Raw genomic sequence first — 24,655 nt, 5'->3', positions numbered from 1 at the left:
TGCTTAAGGGGGGAGGGAAAAATCACGTCAGCTAGCAAGGATTAGGATGTGGGTATCGGAGCAGACACACGCACAAGGAGCAAGAGACATTTCTGAAACCTGGCAAGGATTATTTTGGCACTTCAAACAGAACAGCTGCAATCAGAGGGCAAAACTGAAGTCTTTGTCTGGGCTGTGAGGAATGACTTCAAAAAGGTGCGTTCAGCTCCTTGCAGGCTGCTGCAGGGCCCTCCCGTCAGAAAAGCCTTTAGCCAGTAGTTAGTTTGCAGACTGCTGAAACTACTGGACATCTTCCTGCTCCCCCCCCCTTTTTTTTTTTAAAAAAAAAAAAAGCAAATTCTTATTTCAAGAGATACTAAGGCACCTTCATATATTGTAAAGCCACATCCTTCAGCTCAGAAACAATCCAAGGAAGAAGCACGATTGAAGAGTTGAAAAAGGGAATCATGCAATTAGGTTTGTACTCGAGAAGTGCCAACAATTCTGCCCTCACCCCCAGGACACGCATCGACCTTTCCTCCTCCACCAGAGCTGACATATAGGAGAAAGTCTTCAGGCTCGTTGTAGTGCTGAATTTGTTCAGCTCTCACGAGCACCAACTCATTGCAGAGCCGTTTCGCCACACTCGGGCAATCTTGCTATTTTTGTTTGTTCTTGGCAAAAAGGTGGTGACTCATTGAGCCTTTCATTTCAAGGAAGGAAACAAACACCTTGCATCTAAAAAGATATTTTTAACATCTAAAGGCGAGGAGGACAGAAGCAGCCACCCTATCTAAACAGCACCAAGTCCAGCTGTGTTGCTTAGAGCCTTCCGTCTCATCAATGCAGAGTTTTGCTTTCTTTTCCCTTAAGAAACCCAGGTCTGTGTTTACACAGGAAAAAACACCCACGTAACCACATTTGTGACACGCGATCAGAGCTGTCTGCGGTTCACTCACATGTTCACGTGATTTCCAACCTGGGGGGAGGTTGGATGGGGGCAAAGACAGGAGAAGAGTCTTGGCTTCAGAAATCCCACCTCCCCAGAGCAACAGCAAGCGTCCTGCCAGCACAGGGGAAGCAGCAGGCCACAAACCACAACTATTAAGATGCTCATCTCCGAGAAAACGAGGGGGATGGAAGAAGCCCAAATCCCGACATGACACAGACTTGCCTGCCCGTCAGCTCGCCCTGTTGTGGATGAGGAGGAGAAAACAAGAGCATCTTTTCCAGTTGGGTGGGGAACGCTCGTTTTTGGGGTAGGTTTTTTTTTTTTGGTAGACAGCAGCAGAACTGCTGAACTCATACGGCACACTGACTCGAATGAGTCACACTTCTTGTAAGTCAAACAAAGGTACTTGAGAATAATACAAACAACAACTCATGGGACCATGTCAGTTCCAGTTAATGCATCTGGCAGATTCGAGCTCAAAAGCTGCAAGTAACTTGTTTGCTGCATCTAGAGATAACAGAAGCGCAAGTGACATTTAATCAAACTTGAGAGCACTTGATAAGACTGAAAGGTTTATCATGACACCCTACAGAGTCTAGTTCCTATAACGATCCCCCCACATTGCCAGCGTGAGACTGCGGGCAGGGGATGCTCACAGTGCTGCTGCAACACAGTGGATTTTCTCAGATGCAACAGGAGCCGAGTCCTCATGCCAACACCCCACCAAACCCCTCTCCCACACAGGTGCCACAACACCTGGACAAATATTTTGTTTATGCAAAAGGAAAGTCACCCATGTATTTTAATTTAAATATTTCAACTCCTCTCCCCCCCCCTTTTTTTTTTATTAAAGCAAAACTTCACAGCCCTGAAGTTACAGATGCACGCAAATGCCACACAACTCCAGATGAAGTTTTAAGTACCCTGCAGCATGTCTGTGCTGATCCAAATCTGCATGTGCTTGCTCTGACCATAAAATAACAGATCGAGACAAAGGTCCCATGACCAGACTCTGAAGTGTCAAGTAATTTCTGACTATCAGAAGAGCTCACAAAACAGGGAGGACAAGAACACAAGAAATACCTCCCCGGGCTCACCTAGCACCCATGCTGCCTGGGTGAGGCTGTCTAGAGCACCGCCAGCCCCCAGGGACCTCCTGGCATCCAACTACAGATTCACGGCTGCCAGATGGTACCTCCCTGCTTCATCCTTCTAGTGGCCACAGATCTGTCCAAGGATTGTTTGGACCTGCTGCTTGCCTCCACGGCCTCTGCAGCAGCAAGTCCCAGAAGCTCACTGCCTGCTGTGTACAGGAGAACCGTCTCAATTCTTTAAACCTCTCTCCTGCTAGTTTATCAAGGGTCTCCTAGTCCTACCACTGCAAGATGTGGTGAGGTGCAAAGCATGATCACCCTTGTAATCTTACATACCTTCATCATATATCCTCTCTCCTACCCAAAGGGACCCAGCCTTCTCACTTTCTCCCTGATCATTTTAACGCAGCTGCTCCATCCCCTTGATCACTTTAATCATTCTTCTTGTACCCTCTCCAGCTCCCCCCCACATCCTTTTCAAGGATGAAGACCAGAACTGCACACAGTACTCAAGATGGGGATACATCAAGATTTTAAACAATGCCAAACAGAGGCCCTCTGCGTTATCCCCAATGCCCTTCCTCAGGAGGCCCACCGTCTTGCTCAGTTTTTGTCTGTCGTACCAGGAAGCGCCCATGACAACTCCAAGATCTCTCTCCAGAATTGTCACTGCCAGTTTCCTCCATTTCTTAATTTTGATGACTAAGCTAAAAAACAAACTCTACCTTATCAGAAAGGTTAGCAAATTCATGAGTATGGCTAAATATAGTTTTGGATTAGCAAATCTGTTAAACAGTTTGAAAGTTACAGATTTGTGTTTAGCTGAAAACTAATTTATTTGCACTAACTTGGATAGAAGTAGAGCAGTCAACACCCCATTCCTGTTAGCTCAAACCCAGAAGTTAACACTCCAAATTCCAATACGAAACTAAACACACACTGATGTAAAACACAAACAGATGAGCTATGATGAGCAAGAAACATCTAAAATAGAGGTTTTGCTTAAAGTGTTTGTTTGCAGCTCATTACGAACAAACTCCTCTTGAAAAGGAAAGAGCAGCTAGAAACACAGAGGATTAAGAGCAAAGAGGATGACTTGGTTTAAATAGCTAATTTAAATCCTGATTGAAACAGAGAGATTTAAACTAAGTCAATCTACCTTGAGCTGAAAATGGACACAAATCTGCAGAAGCAAAACACTGCAGTAAGAACTGAGGAAGCAGCTCTGCCCGCCCCTGCGGCAGGGATGAGGCCCAGCCTGCAGACCAAAGCCAGAACAGGCTACGGGCACAAGGCCCGTATAAGACCTTCTCAGAGTAGGTGAAAACTGGCTAATCAAGGCAACATAGACTTCAAGAGCCCAGTCAGCAAGCTGCACCTAGCGTCATCTCATAAGCAAGATCCAAGACACAGACATGCACGCTGACCCAAGAACACAGCGGCTGAATTAAATACACTTTCCATCCCTTGTTGGATATCTCCACTCCAAATTTCATGCATCCACCCACATGCTGCAATATAGGCCTTGAAGGGTCAAATGCCTGAAATGCTCTCCTGTGCCTAGACAGGCCATCATAAGCATAGGACTGCTACAGGAAAGCATCTTCATTTCTAAATTCATGAAAGTTCCTGCACCCTTCAGCAGAGACAATGATCACAGAAGGCACTACAGCATCTATTTTACACAAGCACCAAATCTCGGCCACCATTCAGCCTCCCTTCCTGATAAGCAAGTACTAAGGATCTGCAGGCAAGTGATATGTGGCTGCATTCAACCAGTTTGAGCCTCTGCAGAAATCTGCCAGGGACAGGGAGAGGGAAGCAGATTGGGGAGGAGGAGGAAGGTCATCTCACATCTCAACAACAGAGCAAGAACTACTTATTACACCAACCACATTAACATGTCATCTTCTGTACTCAAGAGCTCTTCATACTGGAAGGGCATTCTGCCTTCCAAAAATAACAAGATTTGCTGCCAAACACCACCCATCTCCAAGAACCCCTTCTGACCAAGCCACCTCCGAGTACGTATGCCAGCACTACGGATTAGTGCTGCTCCGTCTGTTAACAGCTTCCCCAAGATGCGGAGCACAAAAAAATAAAATAAAATTCTTTGCTTCGAAGCAGTTAAGTTCAGCAAATGATTTCTCAAGCCTCAGCTAAACCAACAGCGACAACTCCAAATTCAAGTTAACACAAAGGTTTGGCAGCTGCACAATGGAAGTTTTCCAGGGAGATGAGGGATTCCCCAGCTGCAAGCGCCCCTGTCAAACAGGTTGAGGGGAAGGAAAAGGAAGCTCAAAGCCTTTTTTCTCAACCTCATTGATGCTCCATGTTTCCGCCATGTGGCGGATGGATTCAATATAACAAGTGCAGTGGATGTTTTAAGTGATGGTCTTGCAAGGAAGGGAGGGCTGCGATTGCCAGCTGATGTGTTCCTCATGGCCTCTGAGCTTGGCAGAAGTTTTCATTCATGCTCTGACAGAGACTGAGGCTAAGTCAGGCTCCAAAAGGAGGTTTGTTCGAGGGGTGAGGTGAAAGCAAGAGATTCCCAGTGACCACCGGAGCCAGTGATCTCATATATAAAACACCTCAAGGCAGGCCAGCTAGCAGCCTGCACCTCTCACCCCAGACTTGTGCACCTGCATTCTGAGACATGCAAAGGTAAGCAAAGACTGAGATACTTTTGCCTTGAAATTGTTCTCTCCCTTCTTTGGGAGGGATTCGTTCTGTGGTCTCCTTGGTTTTCTGAGCTATAGGACAAGCACCAAGATAAGTCACAGGAAACCGAGTGAGGATGAAAGCTGGAAGATACCAGATCTGTTAACAGCTAACTGCTCTCAGGCTTGGTTTCTTGCCTGCTGCTGGTGACAACAGTTGTTTTTTGGGGAGCAGGGGGAAGACAGAAGGAGAAGGCACAAAGGCAGGGAATGTAATTTAGAAGTATTTAAGAGCCATGAAAAGGTACACCTCCTGTTACACTTTGTGCTACCTTGAACCTAAATAACTGCCCTAGGGGGACCAACCACACAGAGTACGTGCAAAATGAACCTAGAAACTTGAGAATGCTGTTAGCAAGAGACCTGTTGAGATAAGAAACACAGGAGACCGAGCAAGAGCCCGATTTGTCTGAACTTGGCATCTGGCTCGGTACATTTTGCCCAGTTGAGCAATCAACAAGGACAGAGTAGTTCCTTCAGGGAAAAGTTCACAAAACCAGTAAGCCCAGTCCAGATTTTGACTGGGCCACAGAGAGGACACATTGCTGGCTGGGACTTATTTTAGCCCCCAAAACAGACAAACCGCTAATGCAACCACTAGAGAAAGACCTTCACCCAGGAACTCATCGCTGTGTTTTGACCTAATGGCAGCAGCCAGAGCTGGCTGGGGGCTGTTGCAAAAAGCAGCAGCTATCCGAGCAGTTCAAAATGCGTTCATATTTCACTTTATAGAAACCACTCCTACAAAAAGACAAAGGCTTAGCCTAGAAAGAGAGCATTTAGGCACTCGAACTGGAGCTTTGAGGAACATTGCTCAGAGCAAAGATTGGGTGGGTGCCGCCGCCCCAGGCAGGCATTCCAGCAACCAGGTTGTGGTGCACAGAAAATACGTGGTCACACATGTGCACCACAGCCAGCTCCCGTTACCAGGTGCCTCCGCTGCTAGCTGCCAGTTCCAGCACACCGAGGTGCTCACGCAAGCCCACGACGACGTGAGCGTACGGAGAGCCGTCAGAACACAAGGCAGGGATCAGGCTAGGGGAAAGACCATCACACGTGCTTTGCAGCTCAGGGAGGAGCAGAGCTCTCCCAAGGAGGGGTTAGAGGAGAATAGTGAGACCCTGGACACCAGTCACCTCCACAGACCCTCTGTCTCACACATTACCACCTCCCCACTCAGCTATCAGACTCAACAGGAAGGAAGGGGGGGGGAAAAAAATCACTCTCTCCTGAAATGAGTATCGCAGGAGACTCCAACAGATAGATTTAAGGACCTTACCCTTGTCTCTTCCCCTTCAGAAGGAAAGGGAGCCTTTGTGGTCAAGTTTAACATGGAGCAAGGTCCATGCAGGGTCCATGCTAGTCAAGCTCCAGCTTCCAGAGGGCTGCTTTCATTCTGGTGCCTTTGAGGAAAATCTGAGGAAGGCGAGCAGCCATCCATCCCTTCTGTGGGCAAGGACCTCAAGTATGCAGAAGAGGAAGCAAGTAAATGCAGCCTTTCAACATTTCTGTTAACAGGCCAGAAAGGTTTCCAAAGTGTTTATGTAGCTGTTTAAGCAGCTTCTTTGCAAGTCACAGTGCACGCTAACATCGCTCCCCACGCATTTGGAGGTTCCGCTTGAATGAAAACTCTGAAGGGTTACAAAGAGAAAATAAAACTTTGCTTTTAAGCCAACTGCTGAGCTTTTTCTGTTAGCCTCGAATTTTCATTTTCTCCAGCTGTACCACTCTCCCCTCCGCTGCCTGCGCTCCGCTGCTTGGATCTCAGCCCAGTTTGGTGCAAGGCTCCGTGCTAATTTAAACATGCCCAAAGCTGGCCTGTATCTTCTGTTTGGCCTTAAAAAAAGCCCACACACCAAACCACCTCTTTTCATTTGAAGTCTCTGGATTGCAGCAGCCTTGTTTGCAAGGGTCTATTTACAGGCAGCTGCTGTGTCCAGCAGTACCACGTTTGTCTACTTTGTACTGCAGATAAGAAGGGTCTCGGGGAGACAAGACACGGGATTACAGCAGCAGACACCTGTCAGACAGCATCTGCTAGGCTGCACCAGCCTACCCTCTCTGCCCCGTTATGATTTGGAGTTTCAATTAAAGGAAAAGACAAAACAAGCCCCAAACTCGGTGGGTCATGGGGCAGAAAGCAGAATCAGCCTGTAGCTTGCAAGGCTTTCTGGAGACCAGTTTCTGCAAAATGATTTGTAGAGTCTTTCTAATTTAACCTCAGGGTAGATGCCAGCCCTATTTTAAACAGGGAAAAGGGTCATTTAACAAACCTTTGAATTATCAGGTTCCAGATCAATTCTGTGTATATGGGAGTCAACAAAGCTTGCTTGACTGAGACAGGACATGAAAATCCAGGCACCTCTCAGCTCTGAATATGCTCTTCTCTCTAAAAAACTAAGTCTACTCTGTTTTAACATGTTTTATCTTCAGGGGAAAAACGATATGGTAAGCCAAACTGAACTCCAGCAGAACGGAAGTTAAGTTTTCCACATTTGCATTTATGCCAAATACAGGGGATTTTTAGTTATCGATGCTTTAAAGTGCAGGAAAGGGCTCAAGCCAGATGTTCACCTCTTTATGTTTAGCTGAATCTTGGCCTGAAGTGATACGCAGGGACTTAACAGACAGCACATTCAATTTAAGAATCTCTCATGGTTTTGCAAGGATGGACGCAGTATCTCTAGACTCATACTCTTCAGTTAAATACGGAGGGGAGGTATTCAGGTGTTTGCAAAAACACACACACCAAAAAAGAACACACACACACACCCCCCACCACACATGCACCCTTGGTCTCTTAAGGCTAAACCTATCCTTTCAAAAAAGGCATACTTTTTTAAATGCTAGCTGCTCAAGTGAGAGAAGTTGTATCATTTATCTTTGGGAGATGTGCAAATTACAGTTGAAACCGCTGAACCTCCTGCGGCCAAACACCAGAGCAGCAGCACAACCGGCCCAAGACGCAGGCTGTCACACAGTACAGCCCTTCTCCTTAGATCACGCGCTCTGCAAATCAACAGTTGCAATGCGATCAGCTGAAATGAATCAGTCTCCATTAACACAGCATTTGTCCAGGCTAAGGCCACATCTCATTCCCTGTGCTGGGTGGAAAGAGCGTTAACATGCAGACAGCACGCGAACGTCGCCACGTCGCGAGGCAGCTCCGGGAGCGCTGCTGTGATCCGGGTCGCTGCCGCACAGGTACCAGAGTCGGAGGCACCCTTTCCAGCACATCGCTTCTGCAGCTCCATCCGCATACCCAAGCAGGCCAAGCAGAAGGTTGGTAACTTGGGATTACACATGTTCCAGCAATGTTTATAGGAACCGACTGAGCAATTTGTTAAAGGATCTGGCATTACAGAAAGCAGGCCGAACCCTAGAGCAGGTTTCTATTCTGCTGCAATTACACCTAATTAACTAACCTGTAAAATACCCTCAAGGGAGCAGATCTCATTACAGGAAGCAGCACTGGTCAATTGTGAGCAAGCAATGCAAAAACTGCCTCATTTATTTTGTAAGTGGTGGCATTTATCCAGGTTTGCTGTGGAAGCATGTCGTTCTCTGAGCCTTTTTGAGAAGTCCAGAAGGAAAGCAGCAGGCAGGTTCTGTCTGGTCAAGTTTCTCTTTAAAGGTCTACCATAAGCAACACTCAGTGAAGATGCTTTCTGCAGGCTGCACCTCCATCCACCCCAGTCTTGCGCGCACATCAGTTCATCTGTCATCACTTCAATCTCAAAGGATGCAAAAATTGCAGGGTCCTCTGCTACCAATCTAATACTGAAACCAAAAATCAAGAGATCTTTCTGAAAAGGAGAGGAAGAGAGAGATTCAGCCTGTTTTAGTCTCATCTCCTCTTGCAACAGGAGAATCAAACCTATTTAAGAGAAGAGGGGGAAAAATAAAAGATCCAGTGTTTTTAATCAGCCTGCAGGTAAAGAACTGGAACAGGGAAGGGAGCATCCACAAACCAAGTGCAAGAAGCTGTAGCAGTTTGATCGTTTGCTTGAAATGAACTGAGCAAGTTCACCAACAGGAACAAATTTCCTTCCTTTCCTACCTGCCCAGGGAAGGAGATAAAACCCTTGAAATTTAACAAATCCCTTTGCATATCAAATCCACTCCTCCCTCCTCCTATTTAGCCGAGACTAAAGCTGTTTGGTACAGAAACCGCCTGAAGTAGGTGACACTGAAAGTTGATGACGTGCCAGTCTTGCACACAAGGAGCTTTGTCCCTGAACCGAAGGGCAGGATGCCACCAGCCAGCCTCTCCCGATGTCACGCACTGGCGTAGGAGGCATCAGCAGGTTCTTCCTGCAGGTGCAGGCAGCACCAGAGGGGAAACATGTGAATGTGTAATGAACAGGACCATCTCCTCAAGATGGCAAAGGGCCAATTTGCAGAGAACTCCCTCTCCATCCTATTATCATCCCTTTTTGAAAGGGGAAGGCAGAAGTCTGAGTTAATTGGAACCAAGAATAACCCCAAAGTTGATTCAGATGAGTAAGTCTCCTGCATACCACTCCTAGAGCTCAGAGAGTCTGTTATACAAGTGCCATATGGATTTGGAGAGCAAAAAGGAAAACTCTTTCCTTTCAACATTCAAAATTCAACAGGAAGAAAGAGAAGCCAAAAAACATGTTTTAATAAGCTTGCAGCCAAGAAAGCCTGAGGACCCAGATCCTTTCTGCCCATCCCCACAAGAAACCAAAACCAAAGTGTCCAAAAGAAATCAGTATATCCAGCAAGAGCAGTCAGACCCTCCTCCAGCCCATTGCATTGATCTGAACTGTAGGAGTCTTCACCAGTACAGATCGTGCACGTCCACTGAAGCAGTAGTCTCACCAGTAGTCTTTAAACACTTGTAGGAATTCATCTAGTCTATGCTATGTAACAGGAGTGAGCACAAGGCCTGTATGGACTAGCCTTACCAGCTCCAAGACATATCAGCAGGTAGCCTTTAAACCCCACCCTAACCACAGTTTAGGAGCCTAGTTTCATTATATGTTTTTAATGTCGCCTCAAACGCGAGTATGATGACTTCTAAATTGTCCATCCATTTTTATTACAGAAGCATGAAAGCATATATTTAAAGAGAATTTCAAGGATGGTCTGAAAACATTAATAGGAACATAAGTTACACTGAAATAGTTTTAATAGAATTTAATTGCATTTGTCTCAGATGTTCCAGATTTCCTGCCTCTCTAGTTAAACGCTTCAAAGCGTCCAGCAGCGATGCTCTCTTACAAGTATATTCATTTGTCTAAGCAAGCTTGAATACACTGCTCTTCCTCCACACCCCAGCGTACTGAAGGCTTTGGTTTTAGCTTTTGTTCTTTTAATGGCACAGGAAGCCTGTTCTCACCCTTCCAAACACACAGCTCAGAGGCAGAAGACTGGATCCAAACCCAGGTTTTGTTCTAGGTTACTTCTACATTAACGCAGGAATTTTTATGCAAGGCTGTAGCCACCCTTGGGGGAAGGCACAAACACCACAACCTGAGTAGCCCCAGGATCCGAGACAGGAAGGCTACGTTCTGCTGAAATTCAGCGCTGAGGCATAAAGCCTACACAAGATCTTAGAGCCAATTTGAACGGACAACGAGTAACTTAATAAAACATGCTAGGAGGCCACGCTTCCAAGAGCGAGCATTTTTCAATGCCTAGTCTAGTTTCAGGCAAACTCCCTGCAACAAAAGTGTGTATTCCTGTTTGGTTACAGAACAGACTGTCCAGACTACAAATCCAGAACTGAAAAATTTGTTTTCATTCCCTCCAAACCAGGGCAGAAAGTAGCACAAGGAAAATTCATGGCATGCCCTAGAACATACATTCTCACTATCTTGGGGCTTGCTTTTATTAACTCACCCTCTCCAGAAAATACCTTACACGCTATAATCTTTAAAGCGGGTAGGATCATAATAACCAGTAACAGGAATTGCTGCCAATACACAAACACAGCAAACTACGAAAGCTAGAGGCAAGAAGCAGCATCATTTGAAGAGCCGTAAGCTGGTTCACAGATGGACACAGGACAACGAGCACCACTACAGCAGAGTGGAATCCCCTCAACAGCATGTTTACGCAGATTACTGGATTTGTTCACATGAGAGGCGTTGGCACTTCTCGGAGCAGATGCAGATCTCTCAGATGGTAAAACTTGGGAAGTCGGCGAGAACAGAAAGCCTCTCTCAGACTACAAAGGTAAAGTCTAGGTAAATACAAGACACGAGTCTGTTCCCATACCAGGCAGTTAAATGGTAGACAGCTAAGTGTAGCCAGGCAGACACTGCAATACTGACAAAATTAAGATTATTTTAATACAAACAAGCGTGATTCAAAGACCAAAGTACAAAGACTCACTTTTTCAGAACTGCATCAAATTATTCCCCTCCTTTGGCAACCAGTCTTCAGAAAGTGCTGTTTGCACGAAGGCAAGTACACGAAGCAGATATGCTGGACAGAAAAAAGCCCAGAGATGCAACACACAGCACTGAAAGCTCAGGGTGAGATTGTAAGTACCTGGCCTACAAGCATGGCACCACAACTACAGCGTTAATGCATCTCCCGCGGCTGTCCAGCGCCCGGCTATCTCACCACATCCAGCACCCTTCAGCTCCTCTGGAGCAAGAGCTTTGGATTTGCTCTGCGGACACCACCATTGCTCTGCAGCTCCCTGCCCAAGGTGTGCCCAGCTCTGCACTGCACGCAACATCCTTTGCGACACGGCACAGGGCAAAGCCCAACTCGCTGCCCGAGCCCAAAGGCAGGAGGAGGTTGGTCACCTTGGACTGGGCCAGGCACTACCAAGAGACTTGTATCAGCTGGCAGCCAAATTAATTGCTTGTGCTTCCCAGGGGAGCTGCCTTGGTTCTCCACACATTTAGTCCCACCCCTCCCCGTTGGCATCTTTTCTTTGCCCACTACCTCTGCCACACCACCCGCAGGAGACCACCAAGAGGTGAATGCTCCACAGAAAGCCTGAAGAGGTGCAGCACAAAATTCAAGAACAAGTTTCCTGTTGCACATCAAGCTTTCCAGCATCTTACCCTGGCCCTTTCTGTGCAAGTCGCCTCCCACAAGCCTTGTCTCTGCTTCCTCCACGTCCTTTCACTGCATTCCTGCCAGCACAGTAGTCCCCAGAGCTCCAAGTAGCCATGCCTGGATTAGCTACTGGCTGCGTCAGTTTAGCAGGCATAGGGGAAAAATTCGGCAAGGACATCCAAGTATTTTTTTGAGATATAATTTCCCCACACACACTGCGAGCAGGGCAAAGAACTGCCACTCCTCTGGAAAAAATAAGGAATGCAGGCATGCAAAGGGGAGGCAACAGACACCTTTTAATCCCACTGCAGCCAAAGGCAGCAGTGAAAGCCAAAGCTTCCCCGTTTCTTTAGATATTGGCTTTTAAAGCAAAAGTGATGCTCTCTTACAAGTATATTCATTTGTCTAAGTCTCAATATTATTTTCCCATTAAAAAAAATAAGGGTTTCATTTTCAAAGCTATACTTTTTTCCAAGCAAGAAAACACCCCTCAAAGAGCTCCCAATTTCATGCCGTTTTGCACAAGTCTGCAGGACTCTAGAGCAGCCCGCGCGGATCCCAGGCTTGGCGCCGTGTCACTGCTCTCAAAAGTGCCTTCAAGCTGCACTAGACACTCACCGTTTGTTTCGTGCCCTTCAAAGCTTCTGTTCACTAAAAACTGTTGGTTTGGGCTCCTTCCTACCTCTCGCGCATTTTCCTCAAGCCGAGTTTCCTATTGGACAGAGGCAAATGGATTTTCCGCAGCGCTGTCGGGACCTGGTTCCAAGGGCCTTCGTGGGCTCCGCTTAGTCTTGCCAGATTATCCAGCTCCCAGCACCAGACCCTCTCCAGTTGGGTTTATTCCTTCTCCAGGGAGCAAAGAAAGTAAGAACAGCCTTGTGATTTGCAAACTGAAAATCCCTTTCAGCAGTAACAGTGACTCAAACTCGGTGTAACACTATTGGTACTTCACCAAAGGATATTGTAGCAGAGGGAACAGTAACTTTTTCTTTGGAAATACAGTGCATTATAAAAATCACAGACGACTATCAGGCTGTTCCAAACATTATCTAACAGAATTAGCCAGTGTCATTTAACCAAGCACTAGGATTTCTGCTGAATACCACTACCACCTCATTGCTCGTTTTACCTTTCACCACCTTGAAGCTTTAAGATAACACCAAGGAAGCAAATTTAGTACCTTCAAGAAGACCTCTTGTCAGCTTGGTATTGTAGGCAGTTCTTGCTATTAAAAAGGGGGGTTGCTGTTACAGTATAAGCCGCCCTTAGATGCGGCCTTGGTTCACGGCACACTCAATGCAGCCTGGACCCCTTCTCCTGAGCAGCTTCCACAGATCTCTCACTTTTAAGAGCAGTTTTCTCACTAGTGAAGGGGAAGGAAGAGCCACCTGATCAAAACCAGGGCTAAAGCGAGCACAACCCAGAAAGGAGGCCTCGACCTCGAGGCATTTACAGTGGAGCACAGGGTAAGAAAACCCACCAGGTAGCTGCAAGATCGTTCAGCGCATGCACAAAGCTGAAAGGATCCAGCAGCCGGCAACTCTTCCATTAGGTGGGTTTCCTGGAGCATGGAAAGTCAGTGAAAATGAGAGCACTTGCCTCTCCACACTTAGATCTCATTTCCTCATCTCAGCTGAGAGAAAAAACCCCAGCCCGCCCCCAAAACCACAACAGTAGTGTGTTGCGGAAGCATCTACCATCATTTACACACCACTGATTTTCTTTGAATTCTGCTTAAATTCACTTTCAACATGCTTTTCTCTCGGCACAGTGAATCCCATCACCTCAAGGTTGGTCATAAAATCCAGCAGTTTGAGAGGAAGCTGCTCCCAAGGTTGGCCTTGGTCATGTTTCCTCCTCTTCTCTCCTCCTCCATATTCCATATGGCAGTTAACAACTTATTCTCTCCCTGGCAAGTCCCTTCTGCCTCATAGCAGGTCCAGCTGAGACTATGAAGGAGGGGAAAACCCATCAGAAACCAAAGTTCAGGAAGAAGAAGAGAGACAATTTCCATCCAACTCAGAGCAGTGCAGAAGGTCTAAGCCAGATTTTCCATTGTCTCATTAGTCTTTGGGGCAACTCTTTGGGCTTGGATGCTTTGGCTTCCTAAAACAGGCCCCATTGCAGCACAGATATCAATTGCAACTGCCCTACTCACATGGAGAATAACCTCTCTTTGAGCCTGCAGGTATTCCAGTATCTTCCCTCTATCAAACAGGAGGAGTAACGCACACACAGAGCATTCAACAGGGGGTTTTATACCTTAAGTCCACGATCTCTCATTGTGTTGAGTTAGAGCCCTGACTACACTGGGAAGCCTGAAACCTGGACCTGCAGCCCAGTTGTACCTGTTAGCCTTGAGCAGAGCGTCCTGTGTGTGCCGCTTCGACCTGCGGCACCAGCGATGCAGAGTCCATTACAACTGTGCTCCACCAGCAACGTTACAGCACAATTCAGCACAGGTCTCGTCTAAGCAGAAGCCTCTTGTTAAAGGTGAATTTGAAAGGTGAACAAATGACCCAGTGCTTTAAAAATGGAAAATGAAAACTGAAAGGATGTTTTGGGGGGCTACTGGACAGCATGGACTTTTAACCTGTCCGTTGAACACCCAGAGAATCAGTGCTGTGACTTAGACCTCATTTAGCTAGTTAAGCCAGACAGCTGTACTGCAGATGTAGCACAAAACCACGCTGTCGGGAAAGCGGCTCGGGTCAGTTTAATGCCGCGCTGAGAACGCGCACTATTGTCAGACGGGAGATGGAAATGCTTTTGGCATGTGGGAGCGCAAGAGCTGTTGAAAGTCCAAAACACACAGTTCCCCAAGGACAAATCCACTCTCTGTGTCAGCAGGCACATTTAACAATATGATCACAGTAGCAAGATATCAAATCGTTACTTAATCCTGTCCAGCCCTATGAACGCGCCTTCCTGCCAAGCGATCAGTTAGAGGCCTGATGAGTCAGATGGCATTTTTGAGCTAAAAGTTGTTTGAACTCGCTTTCTGCTGCGCCCCTAAGGAGCACTAGTCTGATCACCGCGCCAAATAAACCACCCCACCAGATAAGAAAGTCTGCTTCTAAAGAGACACACCAGAACCAGTCTGACGGCATTACCAAATTGCGGAGAAGTACCTACATTTTCCAAGGTGATAACATGAAAAACAAACAAACAGGGAAAGGCATTGCTCATTCCGGATGCATGCAGAGAAACCAGTCCTGTGCCTTCACACCAGAAACCCAAGCGGACGCGGCTCAACAGGATTTCAAAAGGATGGAGCTGTGTGCGTGGGGGGGAAGCATTCGACACTTCTAGTACTAGAAGCCCGATTATCTCGGAGGAGAGAAACGCAAGTGTGACCCAGCAAAAGCAGATTACTCTTTACCCAAGCAGAGCTGTAGGTCGCAGCTAAGAGGAAGTCATTTGTTTTGCAAAGTCAAAAGTCACCTGGGAGGGAAAAAAATGCTGTCGAGTTCAAAGCAAGTCTTATCTGACAAGAAGTGGCAAACGAAAGCCAAAAGAATACAACTGAGAGAAGTTATGTAAGCAATTGTTGTAATGACTATCAATTACTGGCTATATTGAGTTATATAATGATATAAGCACCTCTGAAGTGCTTTGAAAGTGTTTACCATCTAAACTGATATTGGACTGGAACGACTCTGGGAAGAATCACTGCGTTGCAATACAGCATCATATTTCAGTCAGTTAATTAAGATGACCTCAATACAATTTTATTAGTTATATCCTTAGAAACACTGTGCTCAGAAGGGAGAGGTCCTTGCATAAATCAGCCTCTACCTTAGCCTTTTAGAGTGCAGCCCCACATAGCGTGGCAGCCACTAAGCAAAGCTTTGGAAGAACTTTTTTCTCCCCCCTCCCTTTTTTTTTTTTTTGCATCACAAAAGTATTTTAAAACATTTAACAGACAAGCCAGAAAGCACTGAAAAACTTTAGAAGAATGGCTTTCACGCTGCTAGGGCTCCTGAGCAGTCCGAGAACGGTGTGGATTTTGGCAAGGTCCATCCCGCACAGTAGCGGCCGCCCCCCGCCGCCCTCGGCCTCCGGCGGCACGTGGACTAGGCGCACCAAGCGCCGCGCGCTTCTGGCCTCGCAGCACTGCGGCCGCAGAGTAAGGCCAAGCCAGGTGCCCGGCCTCGCAACGCCACCCTCTTCCAGCCCCGTGCAGGAGCCGGGCACTCGACGGCACTGCTAAATATCCCCTGCTGAAGGTGTCAGTGCAACACACAGGAACATGCTGTTTGGCGTTAGACCCACAAGCATTACTGACAGCGAAAAAAGACCTTTCTTGCTCTACAGTAGCATTTCCAAGTGCTTTCCAGCTTTGCTCTGCAATTAGCACTTGTACCCAACAATAACCCCATGACAAATTACCTGCCTAGCTACACCTCGCGTTTCCAGGTGCGGCAGGGCTGGGCACAGAGCTGGAGACAGCAGCACACCGCCTTCTTTCCACCATGGCTGGCAGCACTTCTGCTGGTGACACTGGTGGGCATCACAGCACGACCCTTTTCCACCCCTCTTGCTCATCTATGCAGCTGGTGTCCAGTGGGCAAGTACATGCCCATGCCACAGTGTCAGTGTCCCCAAGGCATCCCTATCTCGGCATCATGGTGCTTGAAGGAGGAGCAGAACCAGCTTTCAGATCACCAGAGAGGCCACAGCAGGGCCTCAGAGATATAGAGCACACAACCACCTTCCTCCCAAACAACCAATAACCACTCTTCGAGGCCTGAGAAAGGATGCCCCCATGTCAGGTGACATGGCCAAGGACCGTCAGGGATTCCCAGGTTCAGTCCCTCAGTTGCTCCACTAGAAGTTTGCCTCTGACACCAAACCTTGCTTTCATTTTACACCCCAAATTCTATTGCTCACATCCTGAAGCCTAGCTTATTCTGAGAAGAGATGACACTGCTAAAGGCTGACTATCATATTGCAAAAGGACTTGGCTAACCGCTACCACCACATTAGCCATCCCATCTGTGGAGACGCCAAACCCCAACCTCCCATCTACGAAGACACCAAATGGATCGACAACTATGTGAAACTCCCACACAAGTCCCAAGAGCCACTGCGTGGAGCCACGCTCCTGTCCCATCCTTTGGCCAGCGCTCAGCACCCAGCCTGCAAAGTGACTTCTTGCCGTGCTTGCAGCCAAGGATTACTGGGTGCCTCATCCACACCCTGCTTCCCTGGGAACCCAGCTCAACGCCCTGCCTGGTTTCGTCAACAGAATTCGCAAACTCTCCAAAGAGGACACAGATGCCTTTTGGGGGTGGGAAGAGGACAGGAGTGTTTATTTGGAGAAGTGATCACAAAATCAAAGTTAGTTAATTGGTGTGGTGGTGGTGGGGGGAATCAGCAACCTGTGCAGCAGCAGCTGTATTCTCAGTCTGAAGGAGAGGGGCAGAATAAAAGGTTTTTCAAGCAAACCAGTATCACAGATAAAATTACCATCACCATCCTCCTCCCGCCCAGTGCGGACAAACTATCGCATTGAGTACTCACAGTCCTGCCAGATTTGATCTACCCAGGACAATTCAATCCGATATGACCGCAAATAAGAATTATCAAACAGAATTTTTGTTGCCGTGCCATTTTGCAATGAAAGACCTGTTTGCTGTACGATATGCCCCAACTGTCCTCACCCACTCCGAAAAGGGATGCTTTCAAGAAGCTGAAAACCAGAACTTAAGAGGGAAGAAAAGCAAACAAAAAACCACTGCTCTGCAAACACCTAGAGACACAGGCACTGCTCAAAAAGAGACTCTAAAGAGTCTTTATGACACTTCAAATGGGAAAACTTATTTGAGAATTCATTTTCAGCTAACTGGCAACCACCTTACCCAAACTATACTACAAGAAATATTTCGGCTTGGAAGCTTTCTCCTCTCAGAGGGAGAAAGAAAAACTCACATCTTTAAGGTCCCGCAGAATACAGATGTGTTATTAATGATGATATAACATCTTTTGAAAGGGGAGGAGGAAGGAGACAGACTAATCACTATAGTGTGTTTCCAGCCAAACCAGCTGAATATTTGAGGTGAGCAAGAGCTTAAGCCTGAATCAGTGAAGCGAATGGAAGTTTTGTCTCAGATTTCTATGGTGAAAAATCTGGGCCCTCAGTCAATGCAAGCAAAATATTTCAGATTTGCTCCTCTTCCAAAACACACATACGTGTGAGCGTGACAGTCTGTCTGTCCAGAGGCAAGCTCAAGCCTATTATATACCCACAGCATCACTCTCACTGCAATTCTCAACCAGCAGACACCAAGGTTAAACAGCAATTAAAGCCTTTGAAAGGTACAGCAGCAGCAACACAGTTGGAAGCAATTTGGAGCCTCACTCACATTCACATGGTCTAAGAATCTTCATATAATACTTTGAGAAATCGCTTTACAGGCAAAGCCAGTATTTCCTCTCCTCAGAGGGAAAACAAACAAAAAACCCACAACACTCCTCAGATTGAAGAAAAAAAAATTGAGGTTTCCCCATGACACAGTTCCAAAATATTCGATTTCTGGGGATGTGGGAAAAGGAGGGGAATAGGGAGGATGTTCAGGATCACATGCATGGCCAGCAGCTGCAAGACTGAGCTGTACTGGAGGTAAGAGGTCTGACCCCGGGGCTCTGAACAGATCCTGGGGGCAAGTGTCCATCAGGGGTGAGAAAAAAAGCAAGCCTGGATTCACTAGACTGAAGTCTGCAACTACACTGCACAAATTCTAGTGGTTTGCAGCTTGGAAAAAAAAAATAAAATAAAATGGGGCTTCCTTAAGGCTTGGTGTTCTACAGAGGGCTTTTTTGGCTTTTACCTGAGCTCAAAGTGACCCAGACCTTGAAACTATAAGAAAAGCACACTGAAAACCTGTAGTTTGACAGTATCCAGACTTCATTCCAGAAAGTAATTGCCAAGTCTTGGAGATTTTTTTCATTAAAAATAAAATCCACGTCTGTATCCGCTGTCTGCAGTTTTCAAGGCAGAGTACCTGCTACCCCCGAGACCCAGTTCCTTCCGCAACATCCAGGTCAGGCTGGGCACCTCTTTCCAAGAAGCCAATAAGGTGATGGGAGGTCAGAAAAGCACAAACACGATAGAAAAAATTGGAAAAATCATCACACAAGGAAACCTTAAAAGTTAAATATGGAGAGTTCAGCTAAGGATTAGCTGATTTGGAGCAGGAGAAGGTTGGTAGTCAAGGGCAGATATTTAGAGGATATAAACATTAAAAAAAAGGGAGACAAAGCGCATTGAAACAAAGCTTGAACTGATCAACGGGAAAAAAGAAAAAAAAAGGCCAAAGATCTCTGTCAAAACACCAAAACCAGAGATGCTGCATTGTCTAACCTATTTTCAAATATGCCAAGCAAACTGTAGGGACTTATTTTAATTGAACCGAGGTAGCGAGATCATGTGGTGCAAAAGGCTTTTCCATCTCCAATTATCTTCTAGATAAAAAAAGAAAGACAGCAGGATAGCGTCTCCCCCTGCATCAAACGCTCGTTTCTCCTCCTCCCCAACACCATCCCCTATTTCTAGCTAGTAACAAAGCTGGCGAGAAAAGGCTCTGCCTCCTGTCTCACTGCAGTCAGACATATACTCTGCAACCGTAAAACGGGCAAGACAAATTATGTATTTGCTGTTTTAAAGCGTTGTGTAACAGCCTTACATTCTGTACAACCCACATAAACGGAAGATACAACCCTCTGCTTTACAAGGGGACATAAAAGTTACATAAAACATGACTCTACCTCTTAACTTGCTCTCTAAATCGAGACCCTAATGCTTTTCTTCCCCCTTCATCCCAGGCTCTGCCCGTCACCCTGCTCTCACGTACGGCTCCCTGGGAATCCCCTTTGCTACGACAGCATCCGGAGCAGCTCCAGGTGAACGCCGCGTCCTAGGAAAAGCACAGCAGTACGAGGAGGGGAGATAACGGAAACACCTGCTAGCGCAGGGTCCGCAGAGGTTCTGCACGAGAAGTCAAGCCAGCCTCAAGACCTGTTTTCCCCTACCCGTCTTGTTTAGGAGCCCGCAGCGCGTGCAAGGGGTTGGACCACCGTAAGCGGCGCAGTGGTCTGCGTCCGGCACGTGCGGCCACCCACGCCGGACTGCCAGAGGCCTGCGCGGGGCTGCGCCTCCCACGGTCAGGGCTACCCCCGGGACCTCAGCGCCCACCCTTTCAGCACCACATTTAAGACAAAGGTGCTGGTGATGGCTTTGATCCCCATTAACTTTCATCACTTCAAAGAAGAGCAAACAGTCTTTTGCTTTCCACGCCTTGATCTCTTCTGCTCCAGACTAGCACTTTATCTCCCATTACACAACCACGGGGTTTAAGACGGTCTTTCAACAACCCAAGCTACTTCAAAAACAATAAAAAACCCCCAAACAAAAAAACCCATTTTTTCCACACATGGTTTTGATCATGCAGAGAAGAAGCCCTAACAGAAATTCAAATCTATTTAATCTTTTACAGAATAAATGCCAGTTGGTCTCTTTCCTTTGACATTTAGCTAATAATTGTTTCAGCCAAATAATCCGACAGCACTGAGCTCAGTAGCCCATAAATGCCTCTGGTGTTTTAGCGAATGCTAAACACAACATTCGCTACTCTCCAGCTCTCCGGTACATATTGTTTTACACACATGCTTTCCTTAACCCTTCGGCCCTCCGAACTCTTAGATGAATCAGCTAGCTCTGATGACTTGCTGTGCTTAAATTTAGCAGTTTGTTCCAACACCTCATTCATACCTTCCACGCAGCCACACGTGGGTGGTGGTTAGGAGGAAGGAGGGGGAGAAGGAAGGGAAGCAGGTATCTCCTATCACTAGGCGAGGAGGACTGGGACCGGCTCCTCATTAACTCCTTGCCAACTGAACGGCTATCTGACAGCTTCATGTGCCATCAAACCCCTGGGAACCCTCGTGCAAGCTTCCCAGTTCCAGTTTTAAGTGCAATCTTTGTGGGCATCTTGATATTTCCTTTTAGTCACCTTTAAGATCATTTTACCCACTGTGATAGTCCTGTCCTTTAACTTTCATCTGAGCTGGATTTTCAATCTTCAGAGGGCCCGTTTTTGCCCCAAGTTACACCTGCTTAAAGCAAAAGAGGTCAAGAAATTCCCCCAAACCTCCTTCCTTCATGGCTCAACACACCTGCTGGAAGCTTAGAGATCCCACCAACAACCCTTTCCCTGCCCTCACACTCAGCGTGTTGCCTTTCTGTTCTGAGCTGCAAGCTAACATTAAGCCTTCTCGCAAGCAGAAGCACCAGCAGCTTACTTTTTCCTTTTTTGGCATGCCTCGGCAAAAGGTACCAGCCTTCATTCCCTGGGGAGCCCATTACCTGTTGGCTCAGCAGTAGCCACATCAGTCTTGCCAGGATGTTCCAGGACTTAGAGCACCAAGAGACAGTCGTTCAGCACATCGAGAACTAGCTAAATTTAGGTTTTTCAGCAACACGCATATGTACAAATATATATTATAGTGTGTGTATACATATATATACACACACGCTTTATATACATATAGGTAGATAGATGAAAAGCACAATATATCTCAGCTTGGACAACATTACTGATAACTGTGTTCAGTAGGAAAGAACAAGCAACTTTAAAGGCAGAGCTGAAGCGAGAAGCCTGCGCACAACCATTTGCAAGTCGGGTCAGTTCAGACAGTTCGTAGCAGTACAAGAACTCCCTGCACAGCCTGCCTCATTTAGGACAGGCCTTAACGCTTCGTAGCCCTTGCTCGGTGCAAAATCCCAAAGCACTTCACAGGCTTATTTTGGCACCCTTGAAGCGTGGGCACAAGTGCAGTTTTAGCAGGGAGAAAGCCCAAGGCGCACAGCGCTGCAGGACCCGCGCGGGGTCGGACGGGCAGGGCTGCGCGAGCTGTCGGTCCGAACGGCCAGCACTAGCCGCTGCCGGACCCCCGGCCACGCGTCTCCGGCCATGTGGTGGGCGCAGGCCGCCTGCCCGTGTTCCCTGCGCACGGGACCGCTCCATACCAAAGCCTTAGAGACGCACCAAGACAAACGGTGCCCTCGTTACGCGTTCACCTTACGCCTAGGCAACCGGCGGCACGCAAGCGAGGGCCGTAAGCCTCCGCGGTGCGCGAGCGGCCCTGCGGGGAGGGGAGCACGCCGAGACGGAAGGCCCACCCGGCTCCGCTTCCTCGGCTGTCAGCGGCCACCGAGGGGACACGCGCCCACGCGGAAAGCCCCGACCGCAATGGGGAGCACGCGAGCCGGTGGCTTTCCCCAGAATAAGCCCTCACGCGAGCAGCGGGCTGCCCAGATGAGCTCACAACTTCCCCTTTGTGCCATGACGCCGCTACCTGCTTAATCATGCGGCGAGGCGGTAAGCGATACCTTCCGCACCCCAGCGCTCCTCACCAGAGCCCCGGCCCGGGTCTGAATTACAGACAAAGAAGTTATCTACATAAAGTGGAGGTATATATTTTAAATATAAGCCTCTCTTAACAGGTGCTTTTGCCATCAGGAGAGAGCTCAAAACCCCCTCCTCCACCCAAAACACTCCCTCACACATGGTAATCTGCTTTGTCATGGCACTGTAACACAGGCACAGCGGATACAGCTACGAGCGAGAGCGGCTCTCCCGGAGGAAAGGCAGCCTTCCCCAGGATGCCCAAGGTGCTTAAGAAAATAAATAAATAAAACTACTTTGAGGCAACACTGTTTCTTGCGGCAATAGCAACGCAGGCCAGCATACAGAAGTGCAACAAATCCGTTTCCATCCCCCGGCCAGCTACTAGACGTCTCTCGATGTGGGGTCGTAGCAGGTGGCTTCAAATTGCATCACATCTGATCCGCCGCAAGGAAACGCAAGGCGGCCGCGGTGCAGCGGAAAGGAGAAGGCAGCGTCCCCGCAGAGCCGCCTAAGCCGCCGGAAAGGGGCTGCTCCGCGCCCGGCGCGGTGCCCGCAAGCCCGCGGAGGGGCTCCCGGCGGCGGCGGCGAAGGCGGCTCGGCACCGCGGGGGCCGCTCGGGGGGGCCGGTCGCCCTCGAGACGGGGGCGGCAGCCGCGGCGCCTCGGAGCGGTTCCGCCCCGCAGAACAAAGGCCGGGGACGGCGGCACCGGGCCCGGCGCTGCCCTCGCCGCTCCGCCGAGCGCCCTTCACCCGCCGCGACCCGCCGCCGCCGCCTTGCCCGCGGAGCCGGGACCCGGGGGGGGGGGGGGCGCTCCCGGCCCCTCGGCGCGCCCCCTCCCCGGCGCGGGGATGCGCTGCCCAAGTGCCGCCCCGGTGGGCGAGGGGCCGCCCGAGGGCCCCGCGCCCCGGCACCGCAGCGAGGCGCTCCAGGGCCGGCGGAGGCTCCTCCGGCGCCCCAAGCCGGCGGCTCGCTCCGGGGCGCCTCCGCTCGGGGGGAGCCCCACGGCCCCACAGGCGGGGAAGGGAGGCGCACGGCCCCCCCGGGGCCCCGCCGCCCCCCAGGGCCCCGCCGCGCTCACCTGCTCGGCGCCGTAGGCCGTGGCGAACTGCACGAACTCCTCCACCCGCACGAAGCCGTCGCCGTCGCGGTCGAGGGCGTCGAAGACGGCGCGCAGGCGAAGCTCGTCCTCGCGCAGCGCCGGCGGCTCGGGGCTGCCGCCCTCCTCCGGGGGCCCCCACGGCGGCGCCCCGGGGCCCGGCCCGGCCGCCTCAGGCGGCGGCGGCGGCTCCCCCCGCGGGGGCGGCGGCGGCGGCGCCGGCTGGGGCAGCGCCGCCGGGGGACGCGGCTCCATTTTCATCGGCGGCGCTCAGAGCCCGCGGCCGCCGCCGGCGCCCGCCCCGCCGCTGCCTCCTCGGCGAGCCCCGCGGCGGCGCGGCCATGCCCCGCGGCCATGGCCCCTCACATGGCGGCCGCGGGGTCCGGTGGCGGTGCGGCGGCGGCTCCCGGTGCGGCGATGGCGCTGCGCTCCCGGCGCGGTCCCGGCCCGGCGCGCCGCACCGCACCGCTGAGCACGGCGCCGGCTCCGCCCGCCCCGGGCAGGGCTTTGTGCGAGGCGGCGCCGGCTCCGCCCGCCGCCGGCCCCGCACCGCGCCGCGCTCGGCCCTGCGGCGCCGCCGGGAAACAACCTCCCCGCCCGCCCGCGCGGCCGCTCCCGGGGGGGCTGCCGCGAACGGCGGAATTTAATCCAGTAGCCGCCGCAGTAGCTGGAGCGGTGACGTCACTCGCCTTCCAGCGTGCCCCCTCCCCGCGGGACCGGCCGTGGCCCCGCCCCCCGCCGCCGCCGCCGGGGCTCGCGCGCGGCACCAGTTAAAGGGCCCGGCGCGCGCGAGCACGTGCCGCCCGCGCCGCGCATCCCCCGGCCCCGCCGTGCAGCGGGACAGTGCAGCCCGCCGGCCCCCCATGGCCCCTGCATCCTGCTGGCCCCCCCCCCATGGCCCCTGCATCCTGCTGGCCCCCCCCCATGGCCCCTGCATCCCACCAACCTCCCCATGGCCCCTGCATCCCCCCGGCCCCTCCCCATGGCCCCTGCATCCCACCAACCTCCCCATGGCCCCTGCATCCCGCCAGTCTCACTGTGCACAGAGCTCTGAGCACCCCAGCAGCCTCCCCATGCCCCATCCATCCTACCGGCCTCACCGTGCACGAGGCACCGTGCACCCCATCGGCCTCCCCACATGCTACCAGGCTGTCCGTGCACGGCACAGCTGTCCACCCACTGCTCCCAGCACTCCGCTGCCCAGAGCCAGGCGGCAGCGTGCCCTGGGCAGCGCTCCCAGCCTGGCTGGGGTCACCGCAGCGGCACCAGCATCGTCCCTGGCACGCTGCCTGGCCAGGCCCCTTGCTCATGCCCACCTCCCCCAGCATGGGCACTTCCCAGGTGCTGGCCAGAGTTA

General features: G+C 50.1%; 1 protein-coding gene across 2 annotated transcripts in view; it reads right to left on the bottom strand.

The window, feature by feature from the left end:
• RAB11FIP3 (RAB11 family interacting protein 3) overlaps positions 1-23,374 on the bottom strand; it is a 91,763-nt gene extending 68,389 nt beyond the window's left edge. The window contains exon 1 of one of the 2 annotated variants that reach the window (XM_067306428.1): positions 23,281-23,374. The gene's annotated coding sequence lies outside the window, so the exon portion shown is untranslated. The remainder of the gene's footprint in view (positions 1-23,280) is intronic. The other variant, XM_067306429.1, reaches the window with a different exon arrangement.
• Between the last annotated feature and the right edge of the window lie 1,281 nt (positions 23,375-24,655).

The sequence above is a fragment of the Apteryx mantelli genome, chromosome 16 (genome assembly GCF_036417845.1).
Source record: "Apteryx mantelli isolate bAptMan1 chromosome 16, bAptMan1.hap1, whole genome shotgun sequence".
In the NCBI taxonomy this organism is placed as follows: domain Eukaryota; kingdom Metazoa; phylum Chordata; class Aves; order Apterygiformes; family Apterygidae; genus Apteryx; species Apteryx mantelli.
The sequence above is the reverse complement of the archived record's forward strand: the minus strand, read 5'-3'. Positions and strand labels throughout refer to the sequence as shown.